We start from the raw sequence: 22699 nt of genomic DNA on the forward strand, positions 1-22699 counted from the left end.
TCCCAGCTCCGGACACCTCCAGAAACCAACTGCTTTCAGCAGTCACAAGCCTGAAATATCAACTTCCTTACTGAACCAGCCCACTGGGAGCTCACACAGGGAGGCCTTTTGTCCAAGGATACCCACACAAGAGCTCGAGGCTGGAGCAGTTTGAAATGCAACTCCTCCCGATGTTAAACCACCCTTTATCAAATGAGCACATACCAACCTGCCTCAAAGGGAAAGCCGGCAGGAAAGAGAAGCTCTTCTCCTGCAATAGCAAGCTCTGTGCTTCTTTCTGTTCCAGCTGGAGAGTGGAGGCCATGGGCTACTCCTCACTTTGGGAAGGAACCCTGGGAAACGGCCGGATCTGGGAGACCAGCAGAGGGAAGTTCCCCAAAAGGTACAAAAAGGTTCTCTGCAGAGGGGGAAAAAAAAAAAATTAAAAAAAAAATTATATATATATATATAAATGAAGCATTTCAAAAAGTTCTCAGACAGAAATTTCTGCCCCAACATGACAACCCCAAAGTCTCTGTGGTCTTTCAGGACACATCATTTTTGTCAGTCCCCCAAAGCACAATCAGCTCCCCAACAAGACTTCAAGACTAAAGGACAAACCTTGCCCCCTCACCTCTCCACACCAGCCGAGGGAGTCTCTGTCCATTGCAAGATCTTTGTCAGTCTGCATTGGCAGGAGCTGGCTGCAGGAGGCATTTGCATTGGAAATCTCCCCAGATGGGGGGAAAAACAGAAGAAGCGATTCCTGAGGAAAGAAAATGGCAACATCCTTTGGGAAGACACCGGTGTGAGCTCCCTACAAGTGAAGGCCTTTCATCCCTTGCATCAAGCAACATCCATCCATGGGGCAGCACTAGCGTTTTGATGACAATGCTGACAAAATCACTGCCCCTTCCTGCTGCTGTTGCTGACTCCAAATCATGAGAGATGTTCCAACTCTGCAAAAAACAGGCAGAGATGGCGAGAAAAAAACAGCTAGTCTGCTGAAAAGGTGACCAAAAGAATGCTTTCTCATGTCCCCTTTTCATCCTTTCCCCAGGCAAGACAAAGCAATGTCCTTTTCCTCCGTCACCGACGGTGACTCAGGTACAGGATGCAGCGTGGGGACAGAGTCCACCACTGCTCCCAGAGCCCGCCCTGGCCACGAGCTTCCCGTGCCCTACCGTGCCGAGCCGAGCTGTGCTGAGCCGAGCCGAGCCGCGGCCATTGCCCTCCGGCCGTTGTGGCCACAGTCGGCGATGGACGCCATGGCGGAGCTGCCACTGCCCGCCGGGCTCAGCGCCGGCACCTTCCCCGCCAAGCTGTGGCACCTGGCGAACAGCCCCCGCGTCCGCTCCGTGCGCTGGGACAGCCAGGCCCGGGGGCTGCTCATCGAGCGCTCCCTCTTGGAGCGGGAGCCGCTCGGCCCGGGCGGCTCCCAGGGGCCGGCCCCGCACACCTTCCGGGCCACGCGGTTGCGCAACTTCCTGCGCCAGCTCAACCGCTACGGCTGCCGCTAGGTGCCGGGCCAGCCTGGCGATGCCGGCGCCTGGCGCCACTACGCGAACCCCTGGTATCGCCGCGACCGCCCCGACCTCCTGCTCCGCATCAGGCGCCGGAGCGCGGCCAACAGGCAGCGGCCGGCGGCGGGGCGGGAGGGGCGCAGGCGCCCGCCCTGCGGCTCCCAGCAGCTCCCCAGGGCGCGGCCGCCGCTGCCGGACGGGCGGGACGGGCGCGCTGGCTTCAAGCCGCTGCCCCGGTTTTTAGGTGTCCACTCCACTTCCTGTGGGCACTGCAGTCCCAGGGAGTTCTCTGGTTTGTGTGTCGCCGTCAGGGCTGTGAGGGGAGCAGCGGAAGCACGGCCCCACGGGAAGGAGACAGTTTCAAAATGGACACCGCTACAAAATGGGGGGTGAGGGAGAGCGGTAAAGGTATACAAATGAACTTATTCACATGCAAACTGGGAACAATAACGGATACAAATGGATAAGTCTTTAAATATGTCTTTAACCTAGTAAACGTGGAACAGTAACTTATGCCCCTACGGAATGGGGCATGAGCAGCTACGAGCATTAACAAGGGTACAGGTGTGACGTAGCATTAACAATTGATACAAACATTTACAACACGGAACACTGTGATTACTTAAGTAGACACTTTATATGAACCTTCTGTTTTGAGATTTTATTCCCCATAAAACCCTAACAAGCTCAAGGTCCATTTATAATAAAAAAAAAAGGTAGTCAAGCTTCCAGGACTGCAGACACATGGAGGTGAGACCACCCCCAAACAGGCTGAAGGTCCATTTGTAGGAGAAAAATGGGTAGTTAAGCTTCCAGGACTGCAGACACATTGAAGTGAGATCCCCAACAAGAAGCTCAAGGTCCATTTGTAGGAGAAAAACGGGGAGCAAAACTTCCAGGGTGTTCTCACTTTGATGTCTCTGCAGTTCAGGAGGTTTGACTATCCTTGTTTTTCTCCAAAAATTGGACCTTGAGCTTGTTTGGGGTGGTCTCACTTCCATGTGTCTGCAATCCTAAAACCTGACTACTTGATGTTTTCCTACAATAAGCCTTAAACTTGTTTAGGAGGGGGTCTCCCTTCCATATGTCTGCAGTCCTAGAAGCTTGACTACCCTTTTTTCTCCAAAAATTGGACCTTGAGCTTGTTTGGGGTGGTCTCACCTCCATGTGTCTGCAGTCCTGGAAGCTTGACTACCCTTTTTTCTCATACAAATGGACCTTGAGCTTTTTTTGGGGGGTGTCACTTTTCTCTGTCTGCAGTCCTGGAAGCTTGACTACCATTTTTCCATTTGTAAATTGACCATAAGCTTGTTGACAGCAGACACATGAAAGTGCCACCCCTCTAAGAAGCTGCAGGTGCAATTTATAGAGAAAAAAGGGTGGTCAAGCTTCCAGGACTGCAGACAAATGGAAGTTAGACTGCCAAAAAGAAGCTCAAGGTCCATTTGTAGGAGATAAAAGGGTAGTCAAACCTTCAGGACTGCAGACACGTGGAAGTGAGACCACCCCCAAACAAGCTCAAGGTGTATTCATAGGAGAAAAAAGGGTACTCAAGCTTCCAGGACTGCAGACACATCCAAGTGGGTTGCTGCATGGGCCAGTGTTTTTTTGTTTGCTTGTTTTTCTTTTTTTTTCCTCCTCTTTTTTTTTTCTTTTTATTTTTCCTTTTTCTTTTTTTTTTTTTTTTTTTTTTCCCAACAACCTCCTGGAGTACTACAGGAAAAGGGCAGAATTGCTGGACAGTGCCCAGTCAAAAAGGGACCTGGGGGTGCTTGTTACAGCAGCTGAACATGATCCAGCGTTGTGCCCTTGTGGCTACAAAGGCCAACAGACTTTTGCAAATATTAAGAATATGCTAAATTTTATTCAGAAAACATTTCCTTCCAAGTCAATATCAATTAAAATATAACAGTGTTAAGCAACTTTTGAAAAGCTGTAACTAAAGCTCCCAAGGTTTTATTACTTTTTATTACTGAGCTTTTAACAGAGCTGTTCCAACATTCCATAAGTTTTTGCCCGAGATTTTATCTTGCCCTCATTCACATGGAATGAAATTCAGGAGGATCAGAAGTTGTTCCACGAGTCACAGAAAGGCCACTATTCCCAAAGGAGTGCAGAGTTTTTAGGTTGCTTCTCATGTACCCCCAGGAAATATGCAAGAGTCTGGTTTAATAAGCCAGAGCATTAACTAGAAGCATGACATGTAAGATTTGATCTCTTCCCCTTTCCCTCCTCCTACATTTGACAGTCTGGAACTGGGAGAGTGGCAGGGTTGCCCTCTTTAAAGTTTCACTGAAATGAAGTCTACAAAACAAGCTCCCATTTTTATGAAATCACATTTCCCCACTCCAGATAAATCCTATTTCACCAGAAAACCTCTGCCCAGCTCCTTTTGTACATCCATTCTATGGGATATCTGCTTTCTGGTCCAGAAGCACTCTGGACTGATGAGGTAAAACAGGTAAGAGAAGAGATCACAAAGACTTAGTAAAGGAAGACCTTCCCAACCCATTTGAAGAGTTAGACATAACTAACAGCATCTCCCACGTGAGCATCAATGAAGAAGTGACAAAGGGACAACACCTGAAAAAAAGCCTTCAGCAGACTTTGCCTGTCAGCCCCATCAGCCTCACTAACATCATTTTTATAAGGAGGACAATCTGTGTTCAAGGTTGCTTCCTGAACTCACTTCTCCAAACTGTCTGACCTGCAAAGGTGATGGCTTTGTTGTCACTGACCGCACCAACTGTCCTGATGGATCACTAAGCTCTCCAGCAGCTTCTCAGTATTTTTTAATAGGCACAGAAATGGGAAAGCAAAGAAGCTACAATAAAAAATTTAAAACACACAAACAAAAAAACCACAAAGAAACCGTGGAGAGTCTTTGAACTTCAAAAAAAAGAAGGCAAATTGTTGTTAAAAAACCATAGCAAGCACCCAGTGCCAACCAAATTAATGCTTAGGAAAGCTTACAGAGTCTAAAACACAGTATTATTCTGGCTTCCTAATTTAGTGATACAGAGTCAAAGTTTCTATTTGACATATCCCACATAATTGCACTCAATTGTAGCACTGCCATTCAACAGAAGCCAAGGATCCAGAAATGGAAAGAATTGCCCAATGTGGTATATTCAAGAATCTCTCCTTAATATTGAACCAGATCCATGGCCTATGTTCTCATCACTTATGCCATGTGTTATACAATGCACTTAGGCTTAGGAAGTATTATCAGAATAGCTCTAAAAGTAGTATTTCTGAAAAGAAAGGGAAGAAGATTAAGACAAAAAGAACGTCTCTTCCAGGTGTTCCCAAACAGGGCCCAACTCTTCTGACAGACGCTTCAGTTGGCTGCCTTTACCTTGGTTTGGCTTTTAAGCAGAGATACTCATTCCAAGCTCTTCACTTCCCTCTAGCTCCAAATAATTTTTTCATTAGTGAACGGGACATTATTTTTTATGCAAATCAAAGGCCCAAAGGAGTTTATTTTATCACCAATACTTCTATCTGTACAACAGCTATTAAGAGAGCAGTACATCCACTCTAAACCTATCATCAAGGTATTCTGCTGTGCTGCTGATCAATGATACTCTCTCCAGTTCTGCCCCTCAAACAACACAGGGAAGAGTATTCCCAACAAGCTGAACTTTTTCAGGAGTAAAGTTGTCCTATTCCTTCCAATAATGAACTCTGGATCCCTGGTGAGTAACTCACATTTAACCGGCAGCATTCTGGGCTGCTCCTATTAACTGCAACAGCCTGGACAGCTTGAACCTCAACAAAACGTGCAGTAAGCAACTGAGCTAATTTAACCTCATTGATCCTCAAACCAGTAGAATAATTTGATGTCCACACAGCAGCTTGTGCACCGCCTCCAACATAAACGTGGCCCTATAGGAAATCCACACCAAAAATGTGCTGCAGCCCAGCTGCCAGAGCTATCAGGCTGGGAGAATCACTGCACAGTCTCTGAGCCCCCTCGCCAGCTGCACGGCATGAGTCACACGCTTTGTTTGTTCTTGTTAACAGTCAAGGGCTTGTTTCCAAACTGGATGTATCCTGACATCTCCCCAGTGCCGCAGTTTTATGGAGGAGGCTCCATTTTTTCTGTAAACTGTTTACCTCCAGTTTCGACATGATCACAAAAAGCATTGCTAGGAGAAGCAAACACAGAAAACCACGCAGCACTGGCACTTCTCAGGCAGGTACTGAGCTGGATTTAAGCTCCCTATTAATCATTAATTACAGCAGCATTTCAAAAATTTAGGTTTTGAAATAATTTCAGCACTACTTAATCACAAAGGATGTAAGGTCTCCCTGAATATTTAGGGACATCTACTTTCAGGGAGGCATTTTAAGAAATGTTCTTTGTATATAAACTATTTGTTATTTAAATTATTGCTGAAAGCCAGATGCTTTATTTTGTTCAATACAACACATTTAAAACAATAACATGAGATTTTAATAGCAAAATCACCTAGCCCACAAAACACCGTTCTATGTTGACTAGGGTGGCAAAACAAGGGTAGTTTCTAAACACAGAAAAATAAATTTAAAAAAAGGATTTTTTCTAAGCATGTAAATGCAGGTCTTGGTACCACATACCAAGAACTTCACTTGCAAAGGAACTTGGTCTTGCTAGAGTTTTAAGTACGGTGGTTTTTTATCAGACCTGGCCTCATTCATGCTTTATGCCACTTGTAAAATGGAACAGGGCATTTTAGGAAAGAAGTACCTCCCTTCAACTCCTAAAAGCTGTGACTGAAGCCTGTTAAGTTTCAGTAGCATTTCAAATATACCAGGGCATCCTCAGCTTTACCTTCTTTATAGGACAAGGTACAGAAACCCACTGGCAGTTAGAGGAGCCACATAATCAGTGTTCAGCATTTCTACCAATCAAATTATCCCTGATAAATAGATACGACCTAGCATGAGAATTCACTTTTACTTCAGCATATTAAAAGTTATTTATTTTAAGGATAAATATATATCTCTTTCACAACTACACTGCAACACAGACATGAGTCCAACAGCGAAACAGCATAACAAAAATACATCCCCCTAATATAGGATATCCACTGCTTTTTCTTCATCAGCCATACAATATTGATGGAAACAGGAGAGATTTCTCTTTCCTTCTAACACAGCAGGTTAAGCGTCTTGAGAGAAGTCAGATGTCACTATTAACTGCAAGCACACAAGAAAACAAACTCATGCCAAAACAAGGGATAATAAAATTGAAGTCTAAATGGAAGTTGAGAGAAAAAAAAGTCCTGCTCCAACAGGTTAATCTCTAGCTAATTCCTCTTGTGACAAGTAGCTTTAAATAGTCATTTCACTCAAATTCTCCTACAACAAGTTTTCCTTGGAAATGAAACAATTTCTAGAACAAGCATAACTATCTTTGACCACACAAAACAGCATTTCATCTTGAACTACTCTAGCAAAAAGTCAACCTTTTAAAAAAGATTGACTAAGAAGACAATTGGAAAAGTAACTTTAGTCAGAAGTGATAGAATCAGCTGTAAATACTGGATGGGAAATTCCTGAAGAGACAAGTTTTCCCTTAGAGAGAGATGAAATACAGCAATTTACATTTCCCAACAACAATACTGCCTTTCTTTCCAAGTTCACCCAGAAAACTCACAGTATAAATCAATAGCACAGTTTTGGCTCTTACACGCACCCAACTCCCAGGACATTTTGTCATGCTCATCATGCTGCATTCACTGCCTCTCCCAAATATTAATTGCCTTCACTTCTATCTTCAATATCTACTCGTGACTTGGGGGATTTTGCTTCAGGTTTTAATGCTTGGGATTTTTTTACATAGGACTATACACCTCAATAATTGTATGCAGGAAAGACTGGGTTTGATGCCATTTTTACAGTAGAACCCAAATTTTCAGTACTTTCTACCTACTTGTCCATTAACTGTTCATAGAACAGAAGGACAATAAAAGCCATAAACCTCTTACTTTAGTAGCCTTCTGGAGGTGTAATTCAGTAACTTCTTGCAAAATAAAACAGCAGCTTACAAAAATTAAAAAAAGAGTCTTCACCACAGTAATCATTACAGCAGGGCAGATGCAACAACTATGCATTTGTTTAGTCCATCTAGACGTGGAAAAGGATTAAAACATGTAGACAGTAGCACAAGTCACCATCACTTATTATTTAAGCCATAAACCTAAGCATACTTCTGTGGGAAAATTAATTACAGACATGGGGGAAATCAGATCAGTCACTAATCAGGCAAAGTGAGCAGGAAAATACAGCTATGTTGTCCACTCCTGATTGAGTCGCAGGATCAAACAGCACTAAGTGCAAGTGGACTGAGGGGGAATTATTATTACGCCTTTTCATCACTGGAATCATGCTGCCCCAGACAACCCCGACTTCTGTGTCTGGGCTAATTGCAGCCTGTTAAACCTCACAAGGAGACTGCAGCACAGCAGCACCTCAGAGGAGGGAGAAAGACAGTTTAAGGAGGGAACAAGCCAACGAGAAAATTCTGTCCTACAGCTGAAGGAGAAGGAAACAGCCAAGCTAACAGGACACCTGCAAAACAAACAAGGGTCCACAGCAGGCTGTGTGCACACACCCGCACGCACAGCCACACCAGCACTGCCTACTGGAAACACCTTCCCCTGTGATAAAATATCAATGCCAAAGGCCAAAGGCTTTGAGAAAAAAAATATAAATTCGGTGATAAGGCAACTTTTCTAAATCCATTTCACAAATACTTGTTATTTCAAGCCTCAAATCACTCGTGGTAGGATAATACAGCACACTTGGAGATATAGATTTATGCAATTTTCAGTTACTTAAGAAAAGGGCTTATTTATACCTGTGTATTTTCACCAAACCCAACAACTGCAGGTGTCATTAGGCTACACTAAAAACTGCTCCCCCTTCAGTTCAATCACAGCCATGTCCTACAACTCATGCAGTCTGTTCTACCTCTAGGTCCACTAATGATTGATTTCCAAACTGTGTCACAACTTCGGGATGACACAGCATCCAAGTATTACCAATAAATAAATAACAAAAGCTCTGTTTTTGAAGATGAGACACTAATTTACCAGCACATAATTGTAACTGAGCTGTTTCATACTCCAGCTGAAACACTCCTGGTTTGGTGTTGCTAGAAGACATTCACTGCATATGAAGCTTTACGCATCACATTGAACTAATTTAACTGTAGGTGAGCAATTCTCTCAAGTTCCTGACTGAACTGCCCTATTGATCAGTTATTTCTCCTTAAAAAATATACACCTGAATTTTACTCTCCCTCCCAACTCCCATAAAGAGAAGTGGACTAAAACTGGTTATAAAATGTTAGTAAGTGTGCCAGCCAGCAAGTATCCGAGTGGCTTAGTCATTAAAGCTGCCGTTCATTTCCACTAACCACGTGGATGCTTTCAAATGTCTCAGTCCCAACCAGAAACTGTAATATTTTTACAGACCATAGGAAAGCAAGATGGAAAATAACCTGCTGTACACTATGTTTATGCACGTGAACATGGATGCCATTGGGCATAACAACGGCAATTCTGGAGTTGGATGTCCTTTCTGCTTGTTCAGTGTACTCTATACAGCTGCCTTACAAACATGTCAATGTAGGGTAGCAGTTAGGTTTAAAATCAGTTGCAACATGGCTTAAGGAACGAGTTATTTTTGTAATCCAAACTCACTAGGATCCACATCTGTAAGAATTTCACAGAAAACCAGACAAGTGTATCTGCACATCAGCAGCTCCACAGCACAAACTGTGAGGAACAAAGGCCAGTGGCTGCTCAGGGACCCTTCCCATGAGGCAGCTGATGCACAGGAGCTGTTCTGTGTAGAGTGTGATGATTTACCCAGCCAGTGTTTAAAACGCCCATATTACCCGATATCTGTGCCCATTTTAAGAAGGGGAAGTACTGGGAGCAAAGTCCCTCATGGATTCCATGCAGAATTACAAATTCCTCTGTTTGGGTGCAGAAAACTGTTTTTGCTAAGGTGACTAACTTAAATTTTTCCACATTTAATTTCACTGTTCCTCCTACATCCAGTATACTGTCAGAATGAGAGAAAACTGCATTCTACCCTAAGTGCCATTGCTACGTCAAACAATTCTTTCAAATGCTGGTTTTGTTGAGCATCCTAGTAATTGTCCCATCTCAAAGACCGGCTTAATCCTTTCTGAAAACAGCTTCTCCTTTATGCTTATAGAATTACTAAATTTTTTAAGTAATTAACATTTTCCCTCTGACTAGTTCTGTTGGCGGACATCAGCAATTTGAGGCTGTCCCCACAATTCACTTGCTTTGTTCTCTGCATTATCCCAGACTGACATTTAGGTTTAGTTTGCAGGAGGTTTAAATCCATCACTCACCACGAAACCCAAATCAGTGATTTCAATAGTGCCTGAAACACCAAGGAATTTGGGAAAGGACAGGAAGGCACTCCCACACTTTAAGGGACCGGAGAGAAAGCTTTAAGCACTTTCTCAAGCGTTCCCCCTTTCTGACCACTGACATTTGGTCTTGCTTGCTCTATGCTGGGTGTTTCTCCTTGGCATTTCTGTAGGAATGGGCACTGCTCCAGTGAGAATAAATGCACAGTTGAGTGTCATTAATATACTGATCTGTAAACATCTAAAGCAGGTATTGAACCACTGTCTGACTGGAGAAAAACAGCCTGTGGATCAGAAATAGCAATTCATTACCAAGACTTTTTTTGCTGAATTGTGCATACAAAAAAAAACCCTGAAAGATTCAATCAAATTCATTTTACTATAAGCCTTTCAAAGATGAACGAAAAGCCTCTTGGTCCATTTGAAAACATAGGGATAACTGTGCTTTCTTTTAGAGTATCACAAATTTACAAAAGTTGCCAGAGGAAGTAAGAAAACAGTAACAAAACCCACCACAGATAAAACTTCACAAATCTCAATTCCAAGACACTGACAGAAATGGTTTATATCCAGCTCTGCTACTAAAGGCTCATTTGCAAAAATTGTGACCACAAAATGCATCACAAATTGGTTTTCTACCTCATGACTGCTGATTACTAGGTAATAGAATATTAATGGTGCTTTTTCAACATCTACTTTTTCTCAAGGTGCATAAATCTCTGTAAAATTGCTTTATCTTACTTTCCAAACAGTTGAAAGGCTGGTCTTCAGATGTTTGAACAGCAATCTTTCCACTACAGGGCAGCACACTTCCTTTTCACACAAGTAACACACTCATCAGATTATTTCCACCTCCTGATACAAAATCAGATGCACTCTCCAAAGAGGGAAGTGATTCTCCAGCTTCTACGCCTGAAGTATATTTACAAATTATTTATGAGCGTGACCAGATTGTACCATGTCCCTTCCTAAGAGCTTCTAAAACATACAGTGAATCCAAAGGAAGCAAAACAAGATTTCTAAAGCAGCTGAGTCAACTTTCATAGAAGCTCTTTCTTTATCCAGAAATACAAATACTTTTTAGAAACCAGCAAGGGTATTGATGTTACCAACACAGAGCACATGGTTTGGTGTGACTTTTATGAATTTACAGCCTAAACTACTACTACCACTTGGGCATCTGGCTGAAATACTTCTCTCCACTAAACATTACTGTCTACAAAGAGATAAAAGTTAAACAGACTGTTTCCTTGAGGTTCTCAAGAAACCTTACTTCAAAAGGATAAGAAACTGAAGTTATTTTGTCAGCAGCAGCTCCCTCAGAAGTACCCATTTTCCTGAGCAGGGGATATTTGTCAAGAAAGCAAACTGCACAGCCAGAGCAGGGAGTAGTTCAGTCACACAATCAATAGTTTAATGATGAGAGACCCAGTGCTTTGGTACCAAAGCCCATCAGCCCAGTGAGAATCTGCATGAAGCACAACTGTCAGTGCTGACCAGGACATGAACTGAACAGGGCTGCCTTTCACTGTTCTTTCCTTACCATAGTTATTATACCTGGAAGTGAAAGGTTTTACACATTGTACAACCTACCCAAAAGAGTACCTCCCTGCAATGAAGCAAAACATGAAAAACTGTTCTCACGGTAGTACTCCAAGGGAGGAGAAACACATCCCTAAGAGCTCTCTCTGACCTCCTTTTTTTGCAAGCTTATATTGGGATGGGGTAGGGACAATACCTAATCAAATGCTATGAAGGATCTTTTCAGACAAAAAGGCAAACTTTGTCAATACCAGATAGAGAAGTTCAGACAGACCTTTTGAGCAAGAAGTAGGAATTTAACGGTAAATACCACCACTACATCTACTTTCAGATGAGGGTATTCATTGAGAATTTAACAGAAAAATAGATTTCAAAGACAATAAACCATAATCCTTAGCTCTAGACAAACTCCCCACAGTACCAAGACATGGCTCAATTCAAGTGATTTTGAGTGAAAAGCTCCTTTGAATGAGGCGCATGAAAGGTTTGACCTCAATTTTGCATTTCACAAGGCAGGTTATTTTTCAGAACATCAAATAACCAACCAAAATACGGGTCAGTTGTTTGACCAGACTATGTTTTGTGAACGAAATCCAACAGCTCAATTACAACTTAGCAAACTCAAGCCATTTAATTCCAAAATCCTCAATCATGCTGGACATCTATGAATTGTAAAACTGCACAAGGTCAGGACCTCTCTTCTGATCCTTGGCCACTTGGAAGAAGGGAATTGCAGAAAACACCTACTGAACAGTACAAAATTTGAGCACTGTTTTCTTTTGCAAGCACACCATTCTCTCTCTTGTCTCACTGATGGCAACGAGCTTATTTCAATCAACATGTTTTCTGAAACACTTAAAAGATGAAGAAAAAACCTTATTGCTCGTGCTCTGAAGATACTACCATTCACTGCCACAAGACAGCCTGAACTCCAATAGAGTCATTAACAAAGTGGCCAACTTGCACGGAGAGCCAGTTTTAGAAAAGTGGAAGGACTGAAACCAGAAACAGGACTTGAAGTGCTGCCTAATCTGCCCCTAGAGCTAGAGAAAAGCAGACAGTATTTGAGCCTGAATGCTCTCATTGTGTCATTCGTGGCTTCAGGCAGTCCACACAAATTTGAGATTTGAATTTGGGAGTCAGTAAACAGGATTCAAGGCTTTGTAGCTACAGGTGGTCTCAGAGCTCTGAGATTTGACTTTCTTTGAAAGATATTCAAGAACTAAAAAGACGCAACAAAACTCAACTTATAACAACTTTCAAAGTTTTACTTTACCCTATATTTGCCTGGTCATTAAACCTGGAAGAGGATTTAAATTTATTTCCGCTCTTTTAGAACTATAAATGCTTACGCCAGCCAGGTTATTGTCCAATTTCTATTCCTAGCATTCTGAATGATAGTGATGACTTTCTTTTTACATTTATTATAATACTTATATGGACAGAAGTAGTGGTGATGCATAATTTTGGCTTTCTTAATTCGGCCGAGACTGTCTTATGGATTTAATTAAAATTCTGCTACCAAAGCTCTAAGTTTTTGACGTATTGGCAATGCAGAACTATCACCTTTTATTCATTTAATTGTGTAACCACCTCAACCCAAAAGTATCTTTACCCACAATCTGCTTGGTCATTCCATCACAACTATTAAGGACAACTGAGTAACCCGTTCCCATAAAGCACAAAGATTAACAAATGTTTGGTTGGGGTTTTTTTTTGCCCGCCACACAAAAAAAGTGCACATTTTCAACACATCTTTTGGGCAGAATGACAATTATACACACAGCATATGCTGTTTCCCTCTGTAAGTTGTAGCCAACATTTCTATTCTTTCCTCTAACAATAAATTTGAAGTGTGTGCTACATTCATATAAGAAGAATATATAACCCAAGAGTGCCGGCTGCAGCCCCACAAAGCCACCAAAAGTTTATTTTGTCTCGCAAAAGAAGGCAAGCACCTTTCAGAGGCACCACCATTTCCTTCTCTCCTGGATACAGATCCCTTCAGGCAGATTTGGCACACACGCTTGCATTAAGAGGACAAGATGGAGCAGTTCTGTCAGTGCAGCAGATTAAAAAAACCTGCCACCAAGAGGCTTTATTCCAAAGGCAATTCTCTGATTCACAAAAGGTCTGCCTACCATACAGCCAAGCAGAGGCTCCCAGATGGTGCTGGCAAAGCAACCTCCACTTTCTCCCAACAGCACAGCAGCATGTTGATGTCTAGTAAAAAATATTTCTAGTCCTGATCCCTTTGCTGTCAGTTCTGTAACATGCACTGCCCTGATTAAATAAATAAAAGCCTATCAACCACCAGCAGTTTCAAGACTTACATGAAGCTCTCCTACTCTTAGGGGAAAAAAAAAAAAAAACATGAAGTCAGCATTTAAAACCAAGAGAAAATGCTTGGAATTACATCTCTTTCTTAATGACAGTCCCACTATTCCCTAAAGTTTGGGGAAGTTCTTTAAAGCAGCAAAATGTTTTTGGCCAGGTGATCAATAGCTTGCTCCAGTACGAGACAGGACGAACACTGGACAGGTACCTCTAAAGTCACCAGAAACCAGCAGATTGCAGTTGGCTTCTCTCACAGACACACCTCTAAGCGATCTTGGCTCCCAATTCCAGTCTCTTCCACCCTGGGATCCACACATGAACAAGTGGACTAAGCAGCATTGCTCAAATCCTGCTGCACTTGCTTAACCTCCATAAGATCTCCCAAGAGAGCTTTACTTTGTGTCACTTCTGCTCTCCTTCAATCCTGCAGCTCTTCTGCAAGCTTCTGCTCAAGACTTAGCACTGACTACTCAAAAAATAAGAACACAGGAACTCAGAAATATTTCAACAATTAAGCTTTCTTCTGGAGTAGAACCAACCATAGAAATCATACAATTAGAATATTTCCCTGATTTTTATTTTAAACTTCAAAAAAAAATCCACACTAATAAAAGGACCTTAATACATTGATAAACTATTCACCAGGTCAATGAATAAAAAGGTTGAAGTTTCTCTCAAAGGAAAAAAAAAAAAAACACCAACCAAACAAGTCTAGGTGGGAGATAACAGGCACAGCACCCTGTGTCACATTTTCTGTCTTGAAGAAAAAATAATGGGGATGTTTGGACAAGTATTTATCAGAACAAAGCCTACAGTGGCCCCTGACGATAAAGTCAAATTTTTCCAATGCCAGCTAGTCAGTAACTCATTGAGACTGTTAAAAAACTGAACTCAAGGACACCGGCAAAAGCAAGACTGGAGAACTGTAAATACACTATCAAATTTCTATCATGTGAAACCTATTTTGATGGCCACAACCAGCAAGACACATTCCCTCATGCACACATTTGTCACACCGGGTGATTTAAAGTGACCCTGCAGAAAAACTGGTTTGCAAAGACAGCAGACAAGAAAAACTTAGAGGCCACAAAGAGTACAAGAGGAAAAACTGAACTTGCTAATGATAGTTCAGTTCATGCACTTGTGTATGCAGACCCAGCCAAGCCACCAGAAGGTGAATGAAAAATCTGAAAGCACAATTGAGCAAACCTTCAAAAAATACCTATCACTTAAGAGACCAATTTCATATGCACGTGATGCTGAAAATTTAGAAGAATCAAAAGAATTGAATACTTAAGCAGGAGGATAAGAGTCCATACCATTGACACGAGATCATTTTTTCCTCTTAAAACAATGGGAGAAATGTCTTGTATTAAAACAATTGTTTTCTTTAGGACTTCTGAATTGCACTAAATATTAACCTTCCTAAAACTGCAATGGCAACCCCAAATTTAAAAAAAAAAAAACTTGGGACAAGAAAAAACAGTGATATATATGAATACAGTTCAACAGATCTCCATAGACACTCTTACGTTTCAGAATTGAGTTCATATTGACTATCATACACATTAATTTGAAATCCCAGCTTCAGTCTTTCATACAAGTTCTACTTCTCAGCATTTTTAATGAGGAACTAAGATCTTAATAAAGCCATTCATTTCATTGTATCAGAAAGTCCTTTGCCTGCTGTACATTTTCTCTGCAGCTGTAGGCATGCATGAGTATGCCTAGCATGTGCATCTGCGTATTTCTATTTACACTAGGAGTACTTCAATATTCATCTGCAGTTATGTATTTCTGTACACAGCTAAAACCCCATAGCTAGGTTAGACATGAAGCGATGTATTTTAATGGGGGTCAAATCTTCAATCCAGCCTGGGATTTTCTGCTATTTAAGAGAAACAGGCTGTGGAGCATTTGACCTTTTTCTCCAAGAGCAAGATAAAATGTCCCAGATGTGCCAAATTCTCGAATGCATTGTTTGTATCTCTTGTAAGAACAAGTCTCCAGGCACCTGAGCAAAGATAACCCACCTTACATGGATACCTCACAGACCGGCAGCAAAGTGCTGTCATCTTACCAAACAATATTAAAAGCAGGCTAATGCATGAGGCTGCCAGAGAGCCTTAGGCAGCGCTGTTACATCTCACATTTCACACTTGGTTTGCTACAAGAAGCAGCAAAAAATAGTATTTTTGGCTCACCAATATCAACAGGAAAAGACCAAGTGCTTTCCGTAAAGAAGGATTCTCACCTGACACCAGGAGCCCCCTGGAATCTTGGATACAATCAAGCTCTATCAAACACACTGCTGATATATCTTGCAGGTAAGACAGAATTTTACACCAATCTCAGTTTCCCATCTTAATATATTCTCTTTGCTGTGACAGGTAATTATGCAGAGCAGGACAGCCCTCTCAATTCCTGTCTTGTGAAACAAAGATCGCCTGAATTAACATAACCAGTACAACAAAACACTTTCTAAACTTCCACTCAAGAGAAAAGATTCCCTTCACAAAGACGGCCGCTTAAGGGCATTGAGAGGAGTTTTTGGACTTGGGGGACAGGGACAGAGCAACATTACTTGTTTGTTTTCAGTTTTGTGCAGCTCCTCATCTGCTTCACCAGCTAGTGAGAACTGACAGAAATGCCACCTATCTTATCTAAACAGTTCTTATCTGACCTTTTTTGGCTTCTCTTGAGACAGACAGCAGGACTCTGGCACTGCTAAAGGAAAAAGTACTGCCTGGGATCTCTAAAAACACAGACTCTCAGAAAGAAAACAGTTTAATGCATCAAACAAGAACACTTTCTTCCCTCAATACTGCTTACATATTTTCACCTTTTCAAAGTCTCCAAATAAAGCTTAGAAATTAAACACATCAATGCTACATTCAAATATTTCTCTCTTCTAACCTAAGCCAGAAAAAAAAAGAAAACCAAATCAGGAAAAGAAATCCTTATTTTTACTGCAAGAAGTCTCGGTTTTCCACATGAGAAGCCACATTCTCAACAAACAGATGCCACAAGAGTCAACATTATTGAAGAGGGTTGAAGTGAGCTGTCAAATTACCTTCCGTCCTCTGAGGATGTGCACTACACTTCCAGCATATTTCCAGCTCTCACATTCAGAGTGTGAGAGCCAGGACTAAAACATCTGCTGGGCCTAACGAGGTCCCTGTCACATCTTTGTGATAACACATTGCTCATGTCTACCATGTAACACAGGCAGAACATATTCTCCTGGTTTTAGTCCCTTAGATTCCTTGGTCTAAGCAAGAAATTGGCAGCCTGCCAGGCTTCCTATGGACCATTCTGGGGTGGGACCACCAGGTAAATCTCCCCGAGTCCGGCCATGATATCCTAAAGAGAGACACTGCCCTCCTTCCTGTCTTGGTTTAGGAAGACAGGTATCTGCTAGGTAAAATTACAATCAGAGGCTCTTTGGCAAAGATTTGGGAAATAGGAATAGCAGTTCTTTACTAGTATGTAATACAAAGCAAACAAACACAAAAAAAACTCCCCCCCCCACCAAACAACTACAGCATTAATGACAAACGACAACAGTACCAAGAACCTTGAGGGCTTTGTTTCACAAAACCCAGAGCAGTTTGGTTTCGGTGTCCCTGCAGGATCCTCAGAGCACCAAGCTGGAACAGTGGAAAAGTCCCGGGCTGGTAGCTGGGATGGCAGGGTGTCCCGGCAGGCAGGGGCAGGATGTCCCGGCAGCGCAGGGAGTGCAGGGTCACGCTGCAGCAAGAGGAGCAGCGCCGAAGCAGCTCGAAGGCGAGGCAGAAAAGCGGCGGCTGAGATCCTCGAGGAGCGGCCGACACGCGTCTCCCGAACGCCGGAAGCAGAAAAGCACGCAGCTGCCTCAAGCTGTGTCTTTTACCTGCGTTATCTCCCCCTTCCACCTTTTGTCCATCTCTTTGTTTCAGCCAAGCACTCTCAAGTATCCAACACCCGGTCCCCTTGGCAACCCGTGGGGAAAAAATTCCCCAGAGAAAGAAGGAACAAACCCAACCCCCAACACTTCCCCATGGATAAATGGCATGATGAGCAGTGCAGCAGGAGCAGGAAGCTCTGCTAAGTTTCCACCACTGCCATGCATTTTCTCTTCACTAAACACCCATTTACTTGCAGGAAGAAAGGCTCCCCTAATAGAACCTGTTCTTTTTATTGCAACCAAGAGGGAAATGGGGAAAAAATAGCTTGAAACTATACCAGTGTCAAGCTATTATTAACTAGCAGGCATACACTGACAGTAGGAGAGATGAGAGGGCAAGAGGACTTTCAATAGCCAAAGAGCCCTTTCATCATCTGACCAGCTTCATCTATTGTATTCAAATAAGTGTTAAAATACAGAGAAATCACACATATCTAGTGCCTTTACAGTGAGTATCCAGTTGCAGATTTCTTTCTGCACGTGACTAAATTTAATGCATCCTTGCCGTGTACAAAAAAAAAAAAAACCTTGTGAAATGAGAGGTGCTTACATTTTCTAACAAATGGGATGACATTACAGAACAGGATCCTTTTTGTTACTCATGAAAACAACATGCTCTTGGTGCAATTGATTTCACACATAAACGGCAACAGTTTCAAAGCCCAACATGGCTATTTTGGGCCAGTTAGTAGAAACCCATTTCTAAAGCTGATAGCAGCTCTGACAATTAATTACAAGCTCAAGATCAAGCAGGTCAAATCCTTGTGAAATCCCTAGACATCAATCAGAATGACTCCTGAGGGCCTCCACAGAGTTCAGAGCAAGTATTCCCTCTGTTTGCAGATCATCTTTCAGTGCCTCTGAGCTGCACAGATTATCAGCATGAAGATTTTATGGAATAAGATCAAGGTAAATAGGGCCAGGAGGTGCACAATTTCCTGAGTTTAGGTTCAACAGACTTGCCACAGGTAAATAACTGCTCACTTAGGCACTTATACATCTTACAGCCAGGTGAGGGGTGGGGAAACACTCACAAAGGAGATTAAAACACACTGCAGGGCAAACTGCAATTCCACCAGTCCACATCTGCAAAACTCACTGACCACAACCGTGCTCAGCATTCCATAAAGACTCTTAACGAATTTATGCAGCAGCAGTACAAGTTGACAAATACATTAAAAACATTTTTAAAAAATAACTATTATGTCATGATGTTCCTCATGCTGATCTAAGTCAGGGTAAGAGCTGAAGGGCATTTCCTTGTGAGCTGACAGGCCCACAGAAATAACCCAGCCATGACTGTCCCCAAGGACAACAAATGGGGCAGACCCCACTCTTCCAACAGGCTGAGCTAATCAACAGATCTGCACATCTACTGCAGAATCTGCAGAAGAAATCGATTGAAACCATTTCTTGTTATGGATTCATTTTGCCAAAAAATTAACTGTGACGGGCTGGCACGGTAATGACTTGAACTTTTCCACAATACCATGAAGTACTGATGCTTCTGGAAAAACAAAGCAGATTCTGATGTGCCATTTAGCCTTCCTAGAAAGAAACCACGCCAACAAGATGAGATAATCTTGAAATTGCCATCTCCAAGCTTCCTAAAACTGGAGAGAAGCTTTGAAATCTATTCGGACTCTGATTAAACTCAGCAAGCAACACGGTAAAAAATATATTAAATAGAGCTTTTAAATAGACAAACTGCAACAGTATTTACTTATTTTCTTCTATTTCTCCTCCCTGGAATCAAGCACTCAGGCAAACTTCTCACTTCTACAACAGCATATTGACTTTTTGACACTATGATCATTAAAGTCAACGTGGAAAATACATGCCCAAATAGAAAATCTAGATGCTGAAAGGAATATCAACCAAGTCAAATCCAACTTCTAAAAATAAAATCCTCAAGAAGTGAGTCACCCACCCCCAAAACTGTACCACTTATAGCTACTTTATAACAGAAATGCAGGAAATATCAAAGGCCTTTTTCCACTTTGGAGGTTTATGCACAAAGCTGAAGTCCAGCACACGTTTGTTTGTTAATGGTTGAGACCTCAAGCAGAAAAAAACCCCACAAATAATCCCCAGCCAACAGTATAAATCAACCTAAAGAAAGCTCATCATTTACTGAGTATCATGGCCATAAAGCTGCCCAACAAAGAGAGGGCAAGACAACCTTCATACTTGTATAGCAATCTAAACTGAAAAGCATCCAAACATACCACGTGGAATCACTAGTGCGACAACCAAGACAAAAAAAAATCTCTGCTATCAATCTTCAGCAGCCAGCTCACACTTTTTTACCCTCTTTTATAAGCCATTTCTTCTTACAGAGTCACTTCCAGGCCCTCACTTTGAGTCTGCCGTGTTTGACAGATCAGCTACAACATTTTTCTTCTGTAAAACAACAGAACTTAGACCAGATTTTACTCAGCCACAGACTCTGCAAGCTCAGGTGTCGTTGCTTTACACTCACTGTTTCAGGTTCTCCTTCCACCAAGCCTGAAGGTGCCACAGTGAAGGAGCTCTGGAACTTGCTGCTCTGATGAAGGCACTTGGTCCAACTGCAGTGTTTCCACTCTGTCTAACTGCAACCTTGATTGATGCCAGCTGCACCTCATTTGTTCCATCACCAGGTTTTCCTGAAGAGTAGCACTCACCCTCCAAATTTTAACCCTGTAGGGGACAAAATTAAATTATATAAAAATATACAATGAACATCTATATTATTTATAAACTGGAATATTTATGATTTATTTAATGAAACTGGAAAGTTTAGCCCTCTAGGGGCTAAAATTAAGGGGACAACAAGTAGAAAGACAAGAGAAGCACGGTCTGTCCAAGAAGTAAAAATCACTCAAGGCCCATCAGGAGTTTGAAAGTTTCCCTCAAATAGTAAAGATCACACAAGCAAAACAGAAGTCTCCAAAGTATCTAACAGAATCATTTTGTATAGATTACATCACTACATCCACCATTTAGTTAATTCATTAACAAGTGCTAAAACCCCTCCTTTATCTGTACAAAGACCAATCGTGCACAGAAAAGAGGAACATATGGGAAAGAAATATAGTCTTGCAACATGCAGGCATGTGGGAGACAGACCATTTGGGGATCCCGAAGGTGGCAGCACAACTACTAAATTACCTAAGCAAGAGTCAGCCGCCAAAAACTCCTGGGGAAGCACCACAGCCCACAGCTGCCCCTGCCAGTGTCATATGGGACAGCTGCAGCTTGTTTGGAGGAATACCTAAAGGTGATTCACCCAGAAGGAAAGTGATCCTGCTTTAAGATAAGTCTCTAGTTCTTAAAGGATTGCTGAAAGTAAGAGTACATTTATTTGTATGTTTTACACTTAACACTTGCTTGAATACCCCTTCAGAAATGTTGTTAATCTGATAACTAAGAACATGCCTTTAAAAAAAAGGCATGTTTTTGTCTCTTTCTTTCAAAAGTAAAATATTCCTTGTTGTTTAATGGAAAAGCAGACTCCTCTCCAAACACATCCTGTGAGGCCTTTTCCAGTGAAGCAGTGTGCATAATGATAAATGAAAAAGGGAAAGGTTCTTGCAAGTATTTTTATCTGTAGTATGCAGAGGTTGATCTGTTACACCCCAAAATTATTTTCAACTTCAACAATTCACCTTTGCCAAATCCCTAACTCACTGTAAAACTCTAATAGGTACACACAACATTTCTTGTGAATAAGTTAGCAACAAATCCTACAAGTTCACCCTCAGGAAAGGTGGCAAACACCCCGAGGGAGTATACAACACACAATATACACTCCTTGGAAGTGGAGGGAGCGAGATTTGTCCTTCCTCCTCCTACTTTTTTTGCCAAGAGTGAGGGAGTCCCAAGGAACCATTTCAACACTTCAAGGAATGGCTCACATGCCAGGAAAGGCTCTGACACACTGACTGAAAACACTGGGAGGAGGGAGGACACACAACACATCAGCCAATGCAGATTTTCGGCTGCCTTGGACATTAGTCCTTCAGAACAGCCACAATCTTTTTCGATAGACATTCTCCCCAGGTAAAAATCCAGGCGTGATGGTGAAGGGGCTAATTCTTTACCCGATTTAGAATTAGTCAGAGATCTTCACTGTGTTTGTGACTCGTGCTCTCTTCACTTGAAACAGCTCCCCCAAGACCTTGAGGGACAACTTGCTTCAACTGCCAGGAGGTCAAACTTGATAAAATCTTCAATATTGTCCTTTCCGGTGTATTTCCTTATCCTCCTGCCCTTATGAGATCTGCCTATACTGCAGGACCAGCTATCTGCTCTAAAAACATGGTTCTTGTATGAAAAATACAAGCCAAAATAGAAAATCTAGATGCTGAAAGGAATATCAACCAAGTCAAATCCAACTTTTTAAAAAAAAATCCTCAAGAAATGATTCACCCACCCCAAAACAAATGCAGCAGGAGAGGCAACTTATTCATCTCACAGAGATCATTCTCCTATCTCTCCGTGCTCTGCTCCAAAGTGTGTTCAAATCAAAGGATCTCATTTTTTTCCTCTTCCCCTCAATTGTATTTAATTAGCCTTTTTTTTTTTTTTTCCCTTTGAAGTCAAGGGAAAGAGGCCTATTTATTGCAAGGAATATTTAGCCTGGCCTTTTCCTTCCAGTGGTCTACCTCACTGCATCTTCAAACCCATTGTTCCATAGGGACAGGGAGGCATCCAAATAAAGATTAAGAAAAAGGCAATTCCTGTGGTGTTATCAATTGAAGAAACAGGATCACTTTTCCCAGTGTCAATCAACTTCAATACACTAATAAAATTAACAAATATCAAAGTGGTTTGGGTCTGAAATAGAAACATTTCCACTAAACCTGAGTAGCTTTTCCAAATACTGGGCAAATAGTTTGATACACTTTGAAATACTAAAATATCTCCAGTGCTCCAAGATGAAGCTGAGCAAATTTCACTGAGTGAAATGAGAGTAGACATTGTTTG

General features: G+C 41.9%; 1 long non-coding RNA gene across 1 annotated transcript; it reads right to left on the bottom strand.

The window, feature by feature from the left end:
* Window positions 1-239: 239 nt before the first annotated feature.
* Window positions 240-20401, bottom strand: LOC136304161 (uncharacterized). Its single transcript, XR_010724404.1, has 3 exons — window positions 20211-20401; window positions 614-938; window positions 240-397 (listed from the first exon to the last, which is right to left on the bottom strand). It is a non-coding gene; the product is annotated as an uncharacterized lncRNA (long non-coding RNA).
* Between the last annotated feature and the right edge of the window lie 2298 nt (window positions 20402-22699).

Source organism: Chamaea fasciata, unplaced genomic scaffold, assembly GCF_029207755.1.
Source record: "Chamaea fasciata isolate MVZ Bird 193981 ecotype frontalis unplaced genomic scaffold, bChaFas1.0.hap1 SCAF_54, whole genome shotgun sequence".
In the NCBI taxonomy this organism is placed as follows: Eukaryota; Metazoa; Chordata; class Aves; order Passeriformes; family Sylviidae; genus Chamaea; species Chamaea fasciata.